The 19,025-nt window shown below is 43.6% G+C and overlaps 5 pseudogenes; all 5 read right to left on the bottom strand.

Annotated features, from left to right (window-relative positions):
- Positions 1–10,331: 10,331 nt before the first annotated feature.
- On the bottom strand, positions 10,332–10,450 carry LOC142699207 (5S ribosomal RNA; annotated as a pseudogene).
- A 67-nt stretch (positions 10,451–10,517) lies between these two features.
- LOC142699198 (5S ribosomal RNA) lies at positions 10,518–10,636 on the bottom strand (annotated as a pseudogene).
- A 254-nt stretch (positions 10,637–10,890) lies between these two features.
- LOC142699197 (5S ribosomal RNA) lies at positions 10,891–11,009 on the bottom strand (annotated as a pseudogene).
- A 1,985-nt stretch (positions 11,010–12,994) lies between these two features.
- LOC142699205 (5S ribosomal RNA) lies at positions 12,995–13,113 on the bottom strand (annotated as a pseudogene).
- A 3,960-nt stretch (positions 13,114–17,073) lies between these two features.
- On the bottom strand, positions 17,074–17,192 carry LOC142699200 (5S ribosomal RNA; annotated as a pseudogene).
- Between the last annotated feature and the right edge of the window lie 1,833 nt (positions 17,193–19,025).

Below are 19,025 nucleotides of genomic sequence, written 5' to 3'. Positions count from 1 at the left end.
GTTTCCTTAACCTTAGTAGAATTATCTTATAAAGTTCCAGTAAATATTTATATATATTCGTTATTCTGTTGTCTTTATTCCCTATTAATATATAACTATAAAATGTATTGTATATTTGTCCCAGGTCCCTACAATCAGTCATGATACATCATTTTGCTTTGGGCTGCGTTCACTCTGCATGCAGTTTCTCTGGCATGCCATTGCTGTTTTTTTAAAACTTTCGGGACTTTGAACAGTTCATTTTGGTGATTGCCTGGGCTCACTCACAGGATATCACCTCCGAACCGCCACCTGGCTGTGGGCACTGCGTCTCGAATTGGATGACAGTGTCACAGTGTCCCGAATTGGATGACAGCTTAATACCCTTGTTCTACTTACTGGCTGCCTTTTTGAGACATGGCTCTTTTGGGCTGTTTGCCAATACTTTGTATTGTACTCTGTATTTTTTATACTTTGAACCTGGAGCTTGCCCTTATTTGCAATGGTGATTGTAATAATACATCATGTTGTGCGCATGCGCATGCGCGCGCATGTGCAGTGCTGTGGATTGACCGAACACAGGTAGGCCCGCCCTACACTGCTGCATTTGTGCAGTAAGGCGTATAGGACGCCAAGTTCATGCTGCAGCGTATATTATTCTATGGAAACTCTCCTGTGATCTTTCTAATTGGTGAGTCACCTGTGCTTTGTTTTAAACACTCAACTAACACATTAATGTATAAGCTTGAAAACCCATTGTACATGCTGGGATTTTTTGGTGCAATATGATATGTTACATTTTGTATGACATAGCACATTTATTGATGTTTATTATATGATTCCTCCACATTTGTAATCCACTGGTTTTTTTGCTATATTTTGCTTTGATTATATTGTAATTACTCTGGTTGTTACAACCCATATAAAATTGGGTCTGACACAATTTTTGTATGCTTGAGAAAAGCAGCTGCATCTGCCGAAATGTTGCTTATGGAATAAAGTTCATCACTTGATTTTTTCACTTGGAGATCCAGGAGTGCTGCCTATTTTTTTGTAGACTATTACGAAGGATATAGCTAGAGATGAGCGAACTTATGAAAAGTTCGGTTCGGCTGGTTCGCCGAATTTCATGAAAAAGTTCGATTCGGACCGAACTAGTTCTGACCGAGCCTGTAATACAAGAAAGCCCCTAAAAATCGTGTATAACACTGTTTAAAAGCCCTAGAACCCCTGTATAACACTCTTAGGTCACCCATGAGTGTATCCAAGTACTTTTGAGCTGTCCTTAAGGCAAAGTTAGTGTCAAAGTTACGCCAACATGTATGGCTATAGAACAACGGATGGGACACGGTGATAACTAACAGAAACCACTGCACTTGTGCATGTTGTATGCTTAATGCATTGTTAAAAAAGGTACAAAAATTAACAATTTTTGGCGGCAGATGCCTGCCAGGGTTCATTCATATAAGGTGGTAAAAGAAGAAGCAATGGCTTTTGACAAGCCCTCAAAAAATTTACCCTTTATGGTGGCAGATGCCTGCCGGGAATCATCCATACATGGATGTAAAAGCAACAGCAATGGCTTTTCACTAGCCCTCCAAAAATTGACCCTTTTTATTGGCAGATGCCTGCCGGGGTTCATCCATACATGGATGTAAAAGCAACAAGCAATGGCTTTTGACAAGCCCTCCAAAAATGAACCCTTTTTATGGGCAGATGCCTGCCGGGGTTCATCCATACATGGATGTAAAAGCAACAAGCAATGGCTTTTCACAAGCCCTCCAAAAATTTACCCTTTTTATTAGCAGATGCCTGCCGGGGTTCATCCATACATGGATGTAAAAGCAACAAGCAATGGCTTTTCACAAGCCCTCCAAAAATGTACCCTTTTTATGGGCAGATGCCTGCCGGGGTTTATCCATACATGGATGTAAAAGCAATAAGCAATGGCTTTTCACAAGCCCTCCAAAAATGTACCCTTTTTATTGGCAGATGCCTGCCGCAGTTCATCTATACATGGATGTAAAAGCAACAAGCAATGGCTTTTCACAAGCCCTCCAAAAATTTACTCTTTTTATTGGCAGATGCTTGCCGAGGTTCATCCATCCATGGATGTAAAAGCAACAAGCAATGGCTTTTCACAAGTCCTCCAGGCCTGCTTGTAGCAGACGGCAGTGGAGGTGTATTGGTGGTAGTAGAGGTAGCCAACGGACAGCAAGGGTGGTAGTAGTAGTAGCAGCACATTAAAAGAGACTGGACAGTCACAGGACAAAGCCCTGTGGTGGGGCAGGCCTGCTTGTAGCAGACGGCAGTGGAGGTGTATTGGTGGTAGCAGAGGTAGCCAACGGACAGCAAGGGTGGTGGTGGTAGTAGTAGTAGTAGTAGCAGCACATTAAAAGAGACTGGACAGTCACAGGACAAAGCCCTGTGGTGGGGCAGGCCTGCTTGTAGCAGACGGCACTGGGGGTGGATTGGTGGTAGAAGTAGTAGCAGCACCAACAGCGGCACATTAAAAAAGAGTGGACAGGACAAAATCCGGCAGTAGCAGGTGGCAGCGGCAGCAGCAATGTCAGATCTAATCAGTGGCATAAGGCACAGGGGTTTTAAAATCCACACCGATCCACACTTGATTCATTTTCAGAAACGTGAGATTTTCCAAGCTGTTGACCCAGAAGTCCATGGGGTCTGGGATCAGCATTTCTGACGGAGAAAGGGCACAGTCCAGGTACGAGTGAACCTGGTTGTTTAGGTGCTGCACCTGGTGATGGTGAACATCCCTTTGGTGACTACGATGTGTGTCAGGTCGGGGTATTGGATGTAAAAATGTTGTCATCATATTTTCCAAACTGAATTGGCTGCTGCTGCCGCTGTTGACGCCTATTGCAGAGGTAGCTCTGCCAGTGGCGGTGGAACGATGAGACAGTGGGGAGCGGAGAGTGGCCCCCCGGTCAGACATGCTTGCAGCAGGTGTTTGCCGTTTGAAAGCCGTGACAAGCTGGCTGCATAGCTTCTCTCGATAATAAGCCAATTTTGCCTCCCTCTCGGAAGGCGCAAAAAACTCCCCCATTCTGGCTTTATACCGAGGGTCTAAAAGTGTGACTATCCAGTACTCATCTCTTTGCTTCATGCGACAGTCAACAGCGCAAGTAACGAAGCATACAGCTCGCCATCCTGGCCAGCGTTTCAGAGGGCCCGGTTTGTTCCATCTCCGCCCCATACTGCCATGGTTGTCCATCATCAAGGTCGTCGTCAGACTCGTCATCACCATCACTGTCATGTTGTGCGGCTGCCTCGTCCCCTATCCCTTCCTGTGATTCCATCTCCAAATCCAGCTCCTCTTCAGGTCCTGTTTCCTCATCCTCATCCTCCTCCTCCTCCTCAACATCCATAGCCAGATGTGATCCTTCCTCCATCCTTTGCTGAATCATCGCTGTGAGCGTTTGCTCCATAATGAATATCAGCGGCATAACATCGTTCATTCCGCTAGCGTCACGGCTCACAAATCGTGTGGCCTCTTCAAAGGGTCTCAAAAAGCGACATGCGTCTCTAACCAGCTGCCAGTGCCTGAGCTCGAAATTACACTGGCTCCAAACGCTGCCCGTCTGCTGCATCAGGAAATCATTCACGGCTTTCCGCTGTTCGTACAGACGGTCCAACATGTGCAGGGTGGAATTCCAGCGTGTTGGAACGTCGCAAATCAGGCTGTGTTCTGGGAGATTGTTTTGACACTGTAAGTCCAGGAGGGCGTGCTTAAATGCATACGAACGTCTAAAGCGAACGCAAACCCTCCTGGACATGGCCAGCACACCCTTCAAACCAACATATGACTTTAAGAAGCGTGTTATGACCAGATTGATCACATGTGCCATGCAAGGAGCGTGTGTCAGGTGACCTAGACGCAGTGCAGCCACAACGTTCTTGCCGTTATCAGAGACAACATTACCCAGTGTGAGTTTCAGAGGAGACAGCCAGCGTGCGATTTCCTCCTTGATGCACAGCAGCAGCTCCTGCCCTGTGTGGCTTTTCTCGCCCAGGCTCAGCAGGTGTAAGACAGCGTTGTGGCGCTTCACCTTGCACCTATGAAAAGAGGAGGGAGGAGGAGTGGAAGATACGCTGTGTCCTGTCGGGGACGGGAAGACCTCCATTGAGGAGGGCAAGGAGGAGGGGGAGGAGTAGGAGGAGGAGGAAGGTAGGCGCCTGGTGTCCGGAGTTGAACCAGAAAGATACAAGTGTGGAGGTGGTAATGCCTGGCATTGCTGCGGTGGTGCATCGGACTGCAAACTATTGACCCAGTGGGCCGTGAAAGACATGTACTGTCCCTGCCCATAGTTGCTGCTCCACGTGTCGACGGTGGCATGTACCCTGCTGCACACGGATAATTGCAAGGACTAGCACACTTTTTCCTCCACGTGCTTGTGCAAGGCAGGGACAGCTGTTTTGGAGAAGTAATGTCGGCTAGGTATTCGCCACCTAGGCTGAGCGCACACCATCAATTGCTTGAAGCCGGCGGAGTCGACCAGGTGGTACGGCAGCGACTGCACCACCAACAACTTAGCCAGGTGTGAATTAAACCGCACGACAAGTTGATGACTGGGTATATATTGTTGCTTATTGGACAACGATTCCGTAATGGATAACTGACGAGACGTAGGAGGAGCACTAGATGACAGTGATGATGATGATGACAACGACATGGTGGATAAGGCCTGGCTACTACTTAGATGACAGGGACTCGGAGCAGCAGCGGCATAGGGGTCTTCATTAGATGTACATGATGATGGTGGGGCATGTCGATTGTCCCACATGGCCTTGTGATGCCGCTCCATGTGTTTACGTAGAGCGGTAGTTCCTACATTGCTGCCCTGCCCACGCCTTACTTTCTGCTTGCAGATACGGCACTGTGCCATGTTTTCGTCCTCCGGGAAGGTACAGAAAAATTGCCACACGGCACAGTACCGTAAAGAGGTAGTACCACGTCCACAACCAACACTACCACCACCACCACCCGAGCTTGCCCCTTGTCTGGCAGGCTTTTTTTGGGAGCCTACACAAGCATCAGTGTCGCCGTCACCGGCTCCTGAGCTGACCCTACCGCTGCAACGTTTTGCAGATTGACTTCTGCCCCTACCTCGGCTTGGCTGTTTATCACGGCCAGTGCCGCCACTACTACCCTCCTCCTCTGACGCCGTCATCACCTCGTCACCTGGTTCCCACGTCCTGTCTAAAACAACATCACCATCATAGCCCTCCTCATCATGCCCGCCACTTCTGTCACTGTGTTGTGAATGTGATGTGACATCATGGCGGGCTCCATGCCCCCCCTCATTACTGCGTCTGCCACCACGGCTACCACCACCAACACCCCCACTACCACAGCTATGCGTCTCGGACACCGCTTCCACCTCCACCACCGCCGCAACACACTCCGTTGGCTGACTCGCGGAAAACAAATCATCACTGTGTTGTTCAGTATCTTCCTTCGCACCCGAGGAGATGTCTCTTAGGACTCTCAGGAAAGATGGCTTCCCGCTAGGAAGGGGGAGTGAAGACATAGATGATGGAATGGAAACGCTAGAAATACTTATATTACTACTGTCACTGTGCCAAGGAACTGTAGAGGATCTGGAATCCAACGAAACCTGGCTTGAAGCCAGATCATCAGCGTCTTCCTGCTGAGATGACCGCGAGCCAGCCAACAAGTCCACAATGGCCGTATTGTCTAAAGTAGCCCGCCCACCGGAGGAGATGGACAAGTCTGGCTTGCTGATACTGCTACTACTACCAGCAGGCACATGGCTGCTGCTACTAGTGGAACTGGGCACATGTCTTGTGCCACAAATGCTGGTACTGGGTCTGGCACCAACAGATCCAACATTTGGACTGGAAGAGGACACGGCATGGGTGTTTTTTCCTCTACCCCGTCCTTTCACAACCTTTTTTTTACCAGACATTTCACTGCTGGAGTGCAGCAAGTTGAATCAAAACCCGGGGGATGAGCCCCTTCTAAAAGCGTATTCACACACTGACACTGGCTTGGCAAATGGCAATGAATGAGAATTTCTATCAGCCACGCCGCGGTGCACTCAGGGAATGCTGGGCCTTCTAGTACTACTACAAAGGCTGCCTGTATTGCAAGTTGGATGCAACGGGGATGAGCCCCTTATAAAAGCGTATTCACACACAGGCTGAGTAGTGAGTAGTGGATGAGCCCCTTCGATTGCTGGATTCCTGGCTTTTAGATTCCTAAAGCTTTCCCTTACTGTACAGAGATACTATCCCTACAGCTCCTGTCTCTAAAATTGCCGCTGAGCTCCGTGCATAGACTTTTATTGCAGGCTTGAGCCCGCCCCTATGCTGCCTCCCGATTGACTGGGAGAGCCGTTTGCAAGGCATTATGGGGTAGCCTGATGTCAGGTGATATTGTGAAATCCTCCATTTTACATCTAACATGCCGGAGGCGCCAAAATGTAGCCGGGTTCGGTCAAAACGGGTTCGCTGCGAACCAAACTTTTCCCGATGTTCGGACCGAAACCGGGTTCGGTTGTCCCGGTTCGCTCATCTCTAGATATAGCCTTTACCCTGAGGCTGGCACCCACATTTATTATTCATTCCTGCATTGTGCTGCTCTTGATTTTAATTTTTGTAAATATATATATGTATATATATATATATATATATATATATATATGCACAGTAGAACAGGGGATAGGAGCAGCACTGTGTAAATAGCCAAGAAAACGGTTGGTGCTAGCTTCAAAAATAAGGAGTGACGTGCTCCTCATGCATATATCCAAAAACGAGACTGGAAGCAGCACTCAGCAAAAAATGTGAATTTATTCACCCAACACAGCAACGTTTCACTTCCTCCATGGAAGCATTTTCAAGCATTTTCTTGCTTGAAAATGCTTCCATGGAGGAAGTGAAACGTTGCTGTGTTGGGTGAATAAATTCACATTTTTTGCTGAGTGCTGCTTCCAGTCTCGTTCTTGGATATATATATATATATGCATATGTATATACATACACACACACACACATATATATATATATATATATATATATATATATATATATATATATGTATATATACATAAATACGTACGTATATATACACATATATATACATATATACAAACATAAATAAATATATATATATATATATATATATATATATATATACACTGTATATACATACATACAAACATACATATATACACATATATACTAATATTTAAAATTCAGGTAGTAGGGGATAAACACACATCTTGGGGCTTGTACCCCTGAACTTTTAAAACCCAAGCAACACGATAGATAGATAGATAGATAGATAGATAGATAGATAGATAGATAGATAGATAGATAGATAGATAGATAGATAGATAGATACATACAAAGTCAGGCAGCACTGGCAGCGTGTGGGTGCAACAAGGCTTGAGAAAGGCTCCAGTGGACGGAGCTGAAACGTCGCACGGGCAATAAAGTACCCATTATTTCACTTGAACCTTGGAGTTGCTGCTCATTTTCCAATTTGTAGATAGATAGATAGATAGATAGATAGAGAGCTATATTACTGTATATACACATACACACATATATATATATACACACACACAAACTAGCAGACAATCCGTTGCGTAAAATTCTCATCTTTATATGCGTTTTTGCTGCAGAATTAGTTGCGGTTATCGGTGCGTTTTTTTAAATAGTGACAATACAATAAATAAAATAAATAAATAAATAAATTTAGGTCACCTTCTATGACATGTATCCTGTTACAGCATTCATGTTCATCATTTTACATACAAGCGTGTTTTCTGCTACCATGGAACGTGCTAATCGGCCATTGAAACTAAGAAGGCCTTACATGAAGTTATTACTACTAATAATCATCAGCATTGTTGTTTAAGACACGTCAGTCAAATTCAATATGTAATGTGATATGTAATGTATGTTACTTTTCCGTTTCGTTTAATGAAATAGCTCCACATAGAGAATGTAGTTTAGGATTATCATTATAGAGCAAGTCAAGTTTGGTTAATCTTAGCTTTTTAAAAAAAAAAAAATTCCCCAGGAGCAAGCTAGAAGAAGACGCCGAATGTGGGTACACCCCCTATTATTGGAGCGGCCACAGAAGGGACTCTTCACTAACTTATATTGTGATTTACGGAGTAAAATTTTGTTTGTGTATCTATTTTAGAAAATGTTTTCCAATTTTAAAAAACAAACAATATAATTTTTACATTTCAGGTATCCAGGCAAATTCATTTTGTTTTGTTGGTTACCCATTCATTGCTTTGATCGTTTGCTGTCGATCCTCCGTCCTTATCTGACCTATTCAAATACAGTGATGAGGAAGGCGATCTCTGCAGAGGAAAGGCTGCTCATCACCATGCGGTGAGTTTGTTTTTCAATTTGACCAATAATATTCAGGCTGAGCTCACATGGGACGGATACTCAGCGCAAAAGCACGCAGTGTATCCACCCTGTGTGCCGCTGGAAATTCTGTCCGAAAAGCCGCACCAAACTGTTTTATCTCATGTGATCACCTTCTACAGGCTCTGTTTGGTTGCAGCAGTCACATGGGATGAAACGTCATCCCAGGAGGCTGTGCTGCAGGGAGGAACACAGACTTCTGGGTAAGTATACAATTTTTTTGGTATTTCCAGAATTGCGTTTTTTGCATCAGAATCGCAGCATAGCGGTCGCCAAAAATGCAACAACTGTTATTTGTTGCGGGTATTACCTCCCCTTTGAGTTCAATGGGGTAAAACCCACAACAAATAAGCCGCATTTACGCAAATACAATTGACATGCTGCAGAATAAACTCTGCATCGCAGGTCAATTCCTGAGTGTTTTTTCCGCTCAGTATTTACATAGAGTGTGGATGAAATTTGTTTGATCTCATCCACTTTGCTGCTACTGTATTTGCTGCACAACCAATTCCATTGTGGAAAAAACTCAGTATTTAGCAATGTGTCAACTGACCCTCAAAGCACAAGTGTGCAGCAGATGAACCTATACCTACATACAGTACCTGCCAATTTTTGCATCTTTATATCGATACACACCCGGTTCTCTTTGTGACAGGAGAATTTTCTAGATCTATCAAGCGAGGCACGAAGTCATCTGAATTAGAAGTAGGTTCCTTTATTTCTTGCCGGTAAGGAGACAACAAAACACACAACATATAGTTGTCAAGCAGTTGTCTGAGTTTCATCACACAAGCCCTGGTTTATATACACATATTAGAGCGTATTGTGGCTCAGACTGGCTGAAGACAGTTTGTCGGTTTCCTGTCATATAGAAATATTTGTTATGGCCTTTCCCTGGGAGTGCAAAACAAGTATAGTTACCAGGATAAGCAAATAACCTGAGGTGGGATGTCTGGCTTCTGGATTGGCGAGAACAGGAGGGTCAACGTTTTACATTTTCCCTCTTTCGTGGTTGGTTTGTATGCTTTATTGTACGGTTTTATGATACATTGAAGTCCTTCCGGATCTTCCTCGTTACTTAAGGGAAAGGGGACTGTTCCTACTTGCGGCCTAGCTGTAGCGCAGGCTATACAACTCCCATTTTTTTAGACTTTTGGCAGTATATCTAAGCCATTCTAGCCATTCGTGTGGTTCATATAGCTTGGGCCCATGAACTGCACATCCTAGCTCCATATGTGTTTATATGTATGGCTCAGATGTATTTGTCTGACCATGTTAATTTGGATGCTTCTTCTTTATTTTGATTACACTTTGTTTTGATCGGGTCACAAAAATCAACTTAAAACTTAAAACATAGCTGTTCGTCCTATACTAAAGTTAAGGCTAACTACGCTCCATTTCCAGTGACCTGTAGTTCCAGAATTAAAGTTATCTGCGGGATCCCATATCTTACTTGGATCATACCTTCCTCCCACCAATCCAAAAATTATAACCCCCAGGTATCATCATTCCTAGATCTGACCTCTTTGTCTGGGGAGGAGTATTTGGATTCTTCACCAGGTTTGAGACAAGCCTTCACTTTTGGAAGTCCTAGCGAGGTCTTAACGTGTTATTCATCTGCCATTTGACGAGAAAAGGCACATTTCAGCTTAGAATGGCCGTTATCGTTTAAAGCTTTAGTCTATTTTTCTTTTTAATCGATTGTGAAACAAAATCTAAACAGCATAACAATAGGTCAACAGCACCATGGATTCTCAGACAGTCTCCAACATTGGTACTAGCGAGGGTTTAAGCTGTGTAACTACTGCAATCTGATGAGAGAAGGCACAATCAGCTTAGAATGGCTATTCACATCTTTAGCTTTAGTCCATAGTCCTTTTTAATCGATTGTGAAACAAAATCTAAACGACATAATAAAAAGGCAACCGCACCACGGATTCCCAGCCAGTCTCCCACACTGGTACTAGCGAGGCCTTAAGCTGTGTAACTTCTGCGATCTGATGAGAGCAGGCACATACAGCTTAGAATGGCCATTGACATTAAATGCTTTGATCCATAGTCCTTTTTAATCGATTGTGAAACAAAATCTAAACGACATAATAAAAAGGCAATCGCACCACGGATTCCCAGACAGTCTCCCACACTGGTACTAGCGAGGCCTTAAGCTGTGTAACTTCTGCGATCTGATGAGATCAGGCACATTCAGCTTAGAATGGCCATTGACATTAAATGATTTAATCCATAGTCCTTTTTAATCGATTGTGAAACAAAATCTAAACGACATAATAAAAAGTCACCCGCACCACGGATTCCCAGACAGTCTCCCTCACTGGTACTAGCGAGGCCGTAAGCTGTGTAACTTCTGCGATCTGACGAGAGCAGGCACATTCAGCTTAGAATGGCCATTGACATTAAATGCTTTAATCCATAGTCCTTTTTTATCGATTGTGAAACAAAATCTAAACAACATAATGAAAAAGGCAACCGCACCACGGATTCCCAGACAGTCTCCCACACTGGTACTAGCGAGGCCTTAAGCTGTGTAACTTCTGCGATCTGATGAGATCAGGCACATTCAGCTTAGAATGGCGATTGACATTAAATGATTTAATCCATAGTCCTTTTTAATCGATTGTGAAACAAAATCTAAACGACATAATAAAAAGTCACCCGCACCACGGATTCCCAGACAGTCTCCCACACTGGTACTAGCGAGGCCGTAAGCTGTGTAACTTCTGCGATCTGACGAAAACAGGCACATTCAGCTTAGAATGGCCATTGACATTAAATGCTTTAATCCATAGTCCTTTTATATCGATTGTGAAACAAAATCTAAACAACATAATACAAAGGCAACCGCACCAAGGATTCCCAGACAGTCTCCCACACTGTTACTAGAGAGGCCTTAAGCTGTGTAACTTCTGCGATCTGATGAGATCAGGCACATTCAGCTCAGAATGGCCATTGACATTAAATGATTTAATCCATAGTCCTTTTTAATCGATTGTGAAGCAAAATCTAAACGACATAATAAAAAGTCACCCGCACCACGGATTCCCAGACAGTCTCCCACACTGGTACTAGCGAGGTCCTAAAATGTTATTCATCTGCAATTTGACGAGAAAAGGCACATTTCAGCTTAGAATGGCCATTAACTTTTAAAGCTTTAGGCTTTATTCAGACGAACAGGAAAAACGTCCGTGCAACGCGCGTGATTTGCACGCGCGTTGCACGGACCTATATGTGTCTATGGGGCCGTGCAGACATGTCCGTGATTTTTCCTCAGCGTGAGTCCGCTGAAAAAAAGTCACGACATGTCCGTTCTTTCGGCGTTTTGCACGCATCACGCACCCATTGAAGTCAATGGGTGCGTGAAAACCACGCATGCCGCACGGAAGCACTTACGTGCGAACTGTGTGATTCGCGCAAGAGCTGTCAAAAGGATGAATGTAAACAGAAAAGCACCACGTGCTTTTCTGTTTACAAACATCCAAACGTAGTGTCTTTGAGAAGAGCGAACCCGGACAACCGAACCGAACTTCACCGGGTTCGGCCGAACTCGTTTTGGCCAAACCCGGCAAAAAAATTGCCGGTACGCGACGTCAGGAGATAGTCACCGTCCAGGGTGCTGAAAGAGTTAAACTGTTTCAGTACCCTGGACAGTGACTTCCGATCCCAATATACATGAACGTGTAAAAAAAGTTCTGACTTACCGATAACTCCCGGCTTCTTCCTCCAGTCTGACCTCCCGGGATGACAATTCAGTCCAAGTGACAGCTGCAGCGGTCACATGGACTGCCGCGTCATCCAGGGAGGTGGGGCCAGATGTCAAGAGAGGCGCGTCACCAAGGACGAGTCACCAAGGCAACGGCCGGGAAGTTCTTGGTAAGTACGAACCTCTTTTTTTTTTTTTGTTAACAGGTTGCTCGATATGGTAATCGGAATTCACTGTCGAGGGTGCTGAAAGAGTTACTGCCGATCAGTTAACTCTTTCAGCACCCTGGATAGTGACTGACGTCGACTAGCCTCATCTCTATGATGGCGGCTGCGCGAAAATCACGCAGCCGCGCATCATACACGGATGACACACGGAACTGTCAAGTGGTTTTTGCGCGCGCAAAGCGCTGCCTTTTTACATCCGCAAAAACGCCACGCTCGTGTGAATCCAGCCTTAGTCTATTTTTAATCGATTTTGAACAGCATAACAATTGGTCAACAGCACCACGCATTCCCAGACAGTCTCCAACACTGATACTAGCAAGGCCTTAAGCTGCATAACTCCAGCACTCTGACGAGAGCAGGCACATTCAGCTTAGAATGGCCATTGACTTTAAATGCTTTAATCCATAGTCCTTTTTAATCGATTGTGAAACAAAATCTAAACGACATAATAAAAGGTCAACCACACCACAGATTGCCAGACAGTCTCCCACACTGGTACTAACGAGGCCTTTAGACGTTTAACTTCTGCGATCTGACGAGTGCAGGCGCATTGAGCTTAGAATGGCCATTGACATTAAAGGTTTTAATCCATAGTCCTTTTTAATCTATTGTAAAACAAAAAATAAACGACATAATAAAAAGCCAACCGCACCACGGATTCCCAGACAGTCTCCCACACTGGTACTAGCGGGGCCTTAAGCTGCGTAACGTCTGCGATCTGACGAGAGCAGGCACATTCAGCTTAGAATGGCCATTGACATTAAATGCTTTCATCCATAGTCCTTTTTAATCGATTGTGAAACAAAATCTAAACGACATAATAAAAAGTCAACCGCACCACGGATTCCCAAACAGTCTCCCACACTGGTACTAGCGATGACTTAAAGGGGTTTTCCGGAAGTAAAAAATTACATTCATTTAAATTAAACAATGAAAAATATATAACTTTACAATGTACTTACGTTTCATCAGATGGCTGTAGCGTCGTATATCCTCTTCCGTCACCGCCCCCTTAGTAAAGCAAAATCTGCACTTCCTGTGCACACCCGTCCATTTGGTCTGCTACCTTACTTCCGGTATCCGGCTTTCACACTGTACGGTTACGTCACAAATGACGTAACCGTACCACGTGCTTCTTTATCTGATTAGAGCATGCGTGGTTAACACACTCCACTGCGCATGCTCTGTGAAATTATGTGGCTGCGTCTTCAGCGGCCATGTATATTACACTGCGCATGCGCAGGTTTGAAGTCGGTGTGTAGCGTTAGTGTCCTAGAGACTCCCGTTTCGGCCGTCTTCCCGACAGATGCAGGAGCTGTGACAGCTGCTGTCTTGTACAGCAGCTGCCGCAGCTCCTACAGCGGGGACCGATCGCTGTGTCCCCGCTGTTTAACCCCTTAAAAGCCGCGTTCAATAGAGATCGCAGCTTTTTAGGGGTTAAGTTACCATCGTCGGCCTGCTACACGATAGCGGCCGGCGATGGTTACTATGGCAACCAGACACCAAACAATGGCGTCCGGCTATGCCATCGACGGAAGCCTAGTGGGTCCAGGACCCACTATGCTTGCTGTCAGTGAGTAGCTGACAGCTCTAATACACTGCACTACTCATGTAGTGCAGTGTATTAGAATAGCGATCAGGGCCTCCTGCCCTCAAGTCCCCTAGTGGGACAAAGTAATAAAGTTAAAAAAAGATGTGTAAAAATAAGTTTTAAAAGTGAAAAAATCCCCTTTTTTTCCCTTATCAGTCCTTTATTATTAATAAAAATATATAAATAAATAAACTATACATATTTGGTTTTGCCGCGTCCGTAACGGCATGAACTACAAAATTATTTCGTTATTTATCCCGCGCGGTGAACGCCCTAAAAGAAAATAATAATAAACCGTACCAAAATCACAATTGTTTGGTCACTTCACCTCCCAAAAAATGTATTAAATATAGATCAAAAAGTCGCATGTACCTAAAAATGGTCCTGATCAAAACTACAGTTCGTTACGCAAAAAATAAGTCCTCGCACGGCTTTATTGATGGAAAAATAATAAAGTTCTGGCTCTTAGAATATGGTAACACAAAAAGTGAATGATTTTTTACAAAACGTATTTTATTGTGCAAATGCCATAAGACATAAAAGAACTATAAACATCTGGTGTCACCGTAAGGCCGGGTTTACACGAGCGTGTGCGTTTTGCGCAAGCAAAAAACGCTGCGTTTTGCGTGCGCAAAAGGCACTTAACAGCTCCGTGTGTCAGCCCTTTATGATGCGCGGCTGCGTGGTTTTCGCGCAGCCGCCATCATTATGACACTCCGTTTGGATGTTTGTAAACAGAAAAGCACGTGGTGCTTTTCTGTTTTCATTCGTCCTTTACAGTGCTGTTGCGCGAATCACGCGCGTCCCACGGAATTGCTTCCGTGCGACATGCGTGGTTTTCACAAACCCATTGACTTCAATGGGTGCGTGATGTGCGAACAGCGCACAAATATAGGACGTCGTGCGTTTCACGCAGCGGACATACGCTGCGTGAAAATCACGCACCTGTCTGCACGGCCCCATAGACTAACATAGGTCCCTGCGACGCGCGTTGCACGGACGTATAACACGCTCGTGTAAATGAGCCCTAATCTTATCGCCCCATAGAATAAAGTGAATATGTCATTTATAGCGCACGGTGAACGTTGTAACAAAAATAGAATAAAAAAACAATAGTAGAATTGCTGTTTTTTAGTCACCACGCCACTTAAAAATAGAATAAAAACTGATCAAAAAGCCGCATTCACCCCATGAAAACTACAATGAATTCCTCAAGGGGTCTAGTTTCCAAAATGGGGTCACCTTTTGGGGGTTTCCACTGTTTTGGTACCAGAAGACCTCTTCAAACCGTTTAACCCCTTAATGACCAGGCCATTTTGCACGTTAATGACCAAGGATTATTTTTTGTTTTTTCACGGTCGCATTCCAAGAGTCGTAACTTTTTTTTTATTCCGTCGACATAGCCGTATAAGGGCTTTTTTTTTGCGGGACGAGTTGTATTTTGTAATTGTACAATTTTTAGATGCTTAGAATATATTGATTAACTTTTATTAACTTTATTTTAGGAGAGTATTGAAAATAAGCAGCTATTCCAGCATTGATTTTCACGTTATAAATTTACGCCGTTTACTATGCAGCGTTTATAACATGTTAACTTTATTCTATGGGTCGGCACGATTACGGGGACACCAAATATGTAAAGGTTTTATATGTTTTTTCTACGTTTGCACAATAAAAAGCCTTTTAGAAAAAAATTACTTGTTTTTGCATCGCCGCATTCCAAGAGCCGTAAAGTTTTTATTTTTCCGTCGATGTGGCCGTACGTGGGCTTGATTTTTGCGGGACAATGTGTAGTGTGCATTAGTACTATTTTGGGGTACATAGGACTTATAGATTAATTTTTATTTAATTTTTTATGGGGGGAATGGGAGAAAAGAGCGAATTTTGCCGTTGTTCTTTTGCGTTTTTTTTGGACGTCGTTCATCCGGCGGTTTAATTAATGTGTTCATTTTATTGTTCAAGTTGTTACGATGGCGGGGATACCATATATGTGTATGTGTGATTTGTTTTGACACTTTTACTAAATAAAACCACTTTTTTGGCAAAAAAAGTAGTTTTATTTGATTTTCACTGTAATTTTTTATTTTTTTTTCACCAACTTTATTTAACTGATTGACATTTATTTTTTTTGTCCCACCAGGGGACTTCACTATGCGTTCTGCTGATCGCATATACAATGCTTTGGTATACTTAGTATACCGAAGCATTATTGCCTGTCAGTGTAAAACTGACAGGCAATATGTTAGATCATGCCTCCGGCATCGCCTAACAGGCAGATGCTGAAGACAGACCTGGGGGTCTTTGTTAGACCCCCGCTGCCATGGAAACCCGACGGCGACGCGCGATTTCTTTGCGGGGGCGCCGATGGGGGGACAGAGGGAGCTCCCTTCCTCTGTCAAACACATTAGATGCCGCTGTCACTATTGACAGCGGCATTTAACGGGTTAAACTGCCGGAATCGGAGCGCGCTTCGATTCCGGCAGTTGCAGCAGGAGCCAGGCTGTGTATAACAGCCGTGCTCCTGCCGCTGATCGCGTGGGTACAGTGACAGTACCCGCACGATTACAGGACGGATATATCCATCCTCCTGCGCAAACTAGCTGCTGCTGAGGACGGATATATCCGTCCTTCGGCGTTAAGAGGTTAAAAACGCAGATATCCAGTGATTTCAGCTTGTGCTATCAGTAAATGAATGAGAGCACCAAAATGAAGACTGAGATTGCAGAAGTTAGTAGAGCTGGGTGTAGTAGGCGGAGCAAGTGCACTGCTGCATGCACATTGCATGCTGGGACTAGAGCAGTGCATGCAGGGAGGAGAAACACAGGAAGAGAAGAGGAATGAACTTACTGAGCAAAACAGATCTCTCAAGGTAAACAATAGGGAGTAGTGTTACTAAAACCATTTATTATCAAGAAAAAGCTAGTCAGAATGCACTAATATATTAATAGAGGAACATTGCATTGATTTAAAAAAAAAAAAAAGGATTGGAAAACCCCTTTAAGCTGTGTAATTTCTGCGATCTGACGAGAGAAGGCACATTCAGCTTAGAATGGCCATTGACATTAAATGCTTTAATCGATAGTCCTTTTTAATCGATTGTGAAACAAAATCTAAACGACATAATAAAAAGCCAACCGCACAACGGCTTCCCATACAGTCTCCCACACTGGTACTAGCGAGGCCTTAAGCTGTGTAACTTCTGAGATCTGATGAGAGCAGGCACATTCAGCTTAGAATGGCCATTGACATTAAATGCTTTTATCCATAGTCCTTTTTAATCGATTATGAAACAAAATCTAAACGACATAATAAAAAGCCAACCGCACAACGGCTTCCCATACAGTCTCCCACACTGGTACTAGCGAGGCCTTAAGCTGTGAAACTTCAGCGATCTGACGAGAGAAGGCATATTCAGTTTAGAATGGCCATTTACATTAAATGCTTTAATCCATAGTCCTTTTTAATCGAATGTGAAACAAAATCGAAACGACATAATAAAAAGTCTACCGCACCACGGATTCCCAGACAGTCTCCCACACTGGTACTAGCGAGGTCTTAAAATGTTATTCATCTGCGATTTGAAGAGAAAAGGCACATTTCAGCTTAGAATGGCCTTTAACCCCTTCCCTCTTTGGCCACTTTTGACCTTCCTGACAGAGCTTCAATTTTCAAATCTGACATGTTTCACTTTATGTGGTAATAACTCCGGAATGCTTTTACCTATCCAAACGATTCTGAGATTGTTTTCTCGTGACACATTGGACTTTATGTTACTGGCAAAATTTGCCCGATACATTCAGTATTTAATTGTGAAAAACACCAAAATTTAGCGAAAAATTGCAAAAATTAGCATTTTTCTCAATTTAAATGTATCTGCTTGTAAGACAGGCAGTTATACCACACAAAAATATTGCTAACTAACATCCCCCATATGTCTACTTTAGATTGGCATCGTTTTTTGAACATCATTTTATTTTTCTAGGGCGTTACAAGGCTTAGAACTTTAGCAGCAATTTCTCACATTTTCAAGAAAATTTCAAAATGCTATTTTTACAGGGGCCAGTTCAGTTGTGAAGTGGCTTTGAGGTCCTTAGATATTAGAAACCCCCAATAAGTCACCCCATTTTAAAAACTGCATCCCTCAAAGTATTCAAGACAGCATTTAGAAAGTTTCTTAACCCTTTAGACATTGCGCAGGAATTAAGGAAAAGTATAGGTGAAATTTACAAAGTTCATTATTTTTTTCCAGAAATTCATTTTGAATCCAGTTTTTTTTGTACCACCGAATGTTTTACCCAAGAAATGCAACTCAATATTTATTGCCCAGGTTGTGCAGTTTTAGGAAATATCCCACATGTGGCTTTATTGTGCTACTGGACTGAAGCACCGGCCTCAGAAGCAAAGGAGCACCTGGTGGATTTTGGGCCTCCTTTTTATTAGAATATATTTTAGGCACCATGTCAGCTTTGAACAGGTCTAGTGGAACTAAAACAGTGGAAACCCCCCAAAAGTGGCCCCATTTGGGAAACTACACCCCTCGAGGAATTTATCTAGGGGTATTGCAAGCATTTTGACGGGCCAGTTTCTTTGCAAAAATTTTTGGAACTAGGCCATGAAAATGAAAATCTAAATTTTTTCAAATAAAATGTAGGTTTAGCTAATTTTTTTTCATTTCCAAAAGAAGTAAAGTAAAAAAAGCACCACAACATTTGTAGAGCAATTTCTCCCGAGTAAAACAATACCCCACATGTGGTAATAAACGGTTGTTTGGACACACGGCAGGGCTTAGAAGGGAAAGAGCGCCATTTGGCTCTTGGAGCTCAAATTTAGCAGGAATGGTTTGCGGAGGCCATGTCACATTTGCAAAAGCCCCTGAGGTGACAAAACAGTGCAAACCCCCAACAAGTGACCCCATTTTGGAAACTATACCCCTCGAGGAATTTATCTAGGGGTGTAGCAAGCATTTTGACCAGCCAGTTTTTTTGCAAAAAGTTTTGGATTTAGGCCATGAAAATGAAAATCTACATTTTTTTCAAATAAAATGTAGGTTTAGCTAATTTTTTTTCATTTCCAAAAGAAC

This window comes from Rhinoderma darwinii, unplaced genomic scaffold (assembly GCF_050947455.1).
Source record: "Rhinoderma darwinii isolate aRhiDar2 unplaced genomic scaffold, aRhiDar2.hap1 Scaffold_141, whole genome shotgun sequence".
NCBI lineage: Eukaryota > Metazoa > Chordata > Amphibia > Anura > Rhinodermatidae > Rhinoderma > Rhinoderma darwinii.
This window is presented reverse-complemented; position numbering and strand designations above follow the sequence as displayed.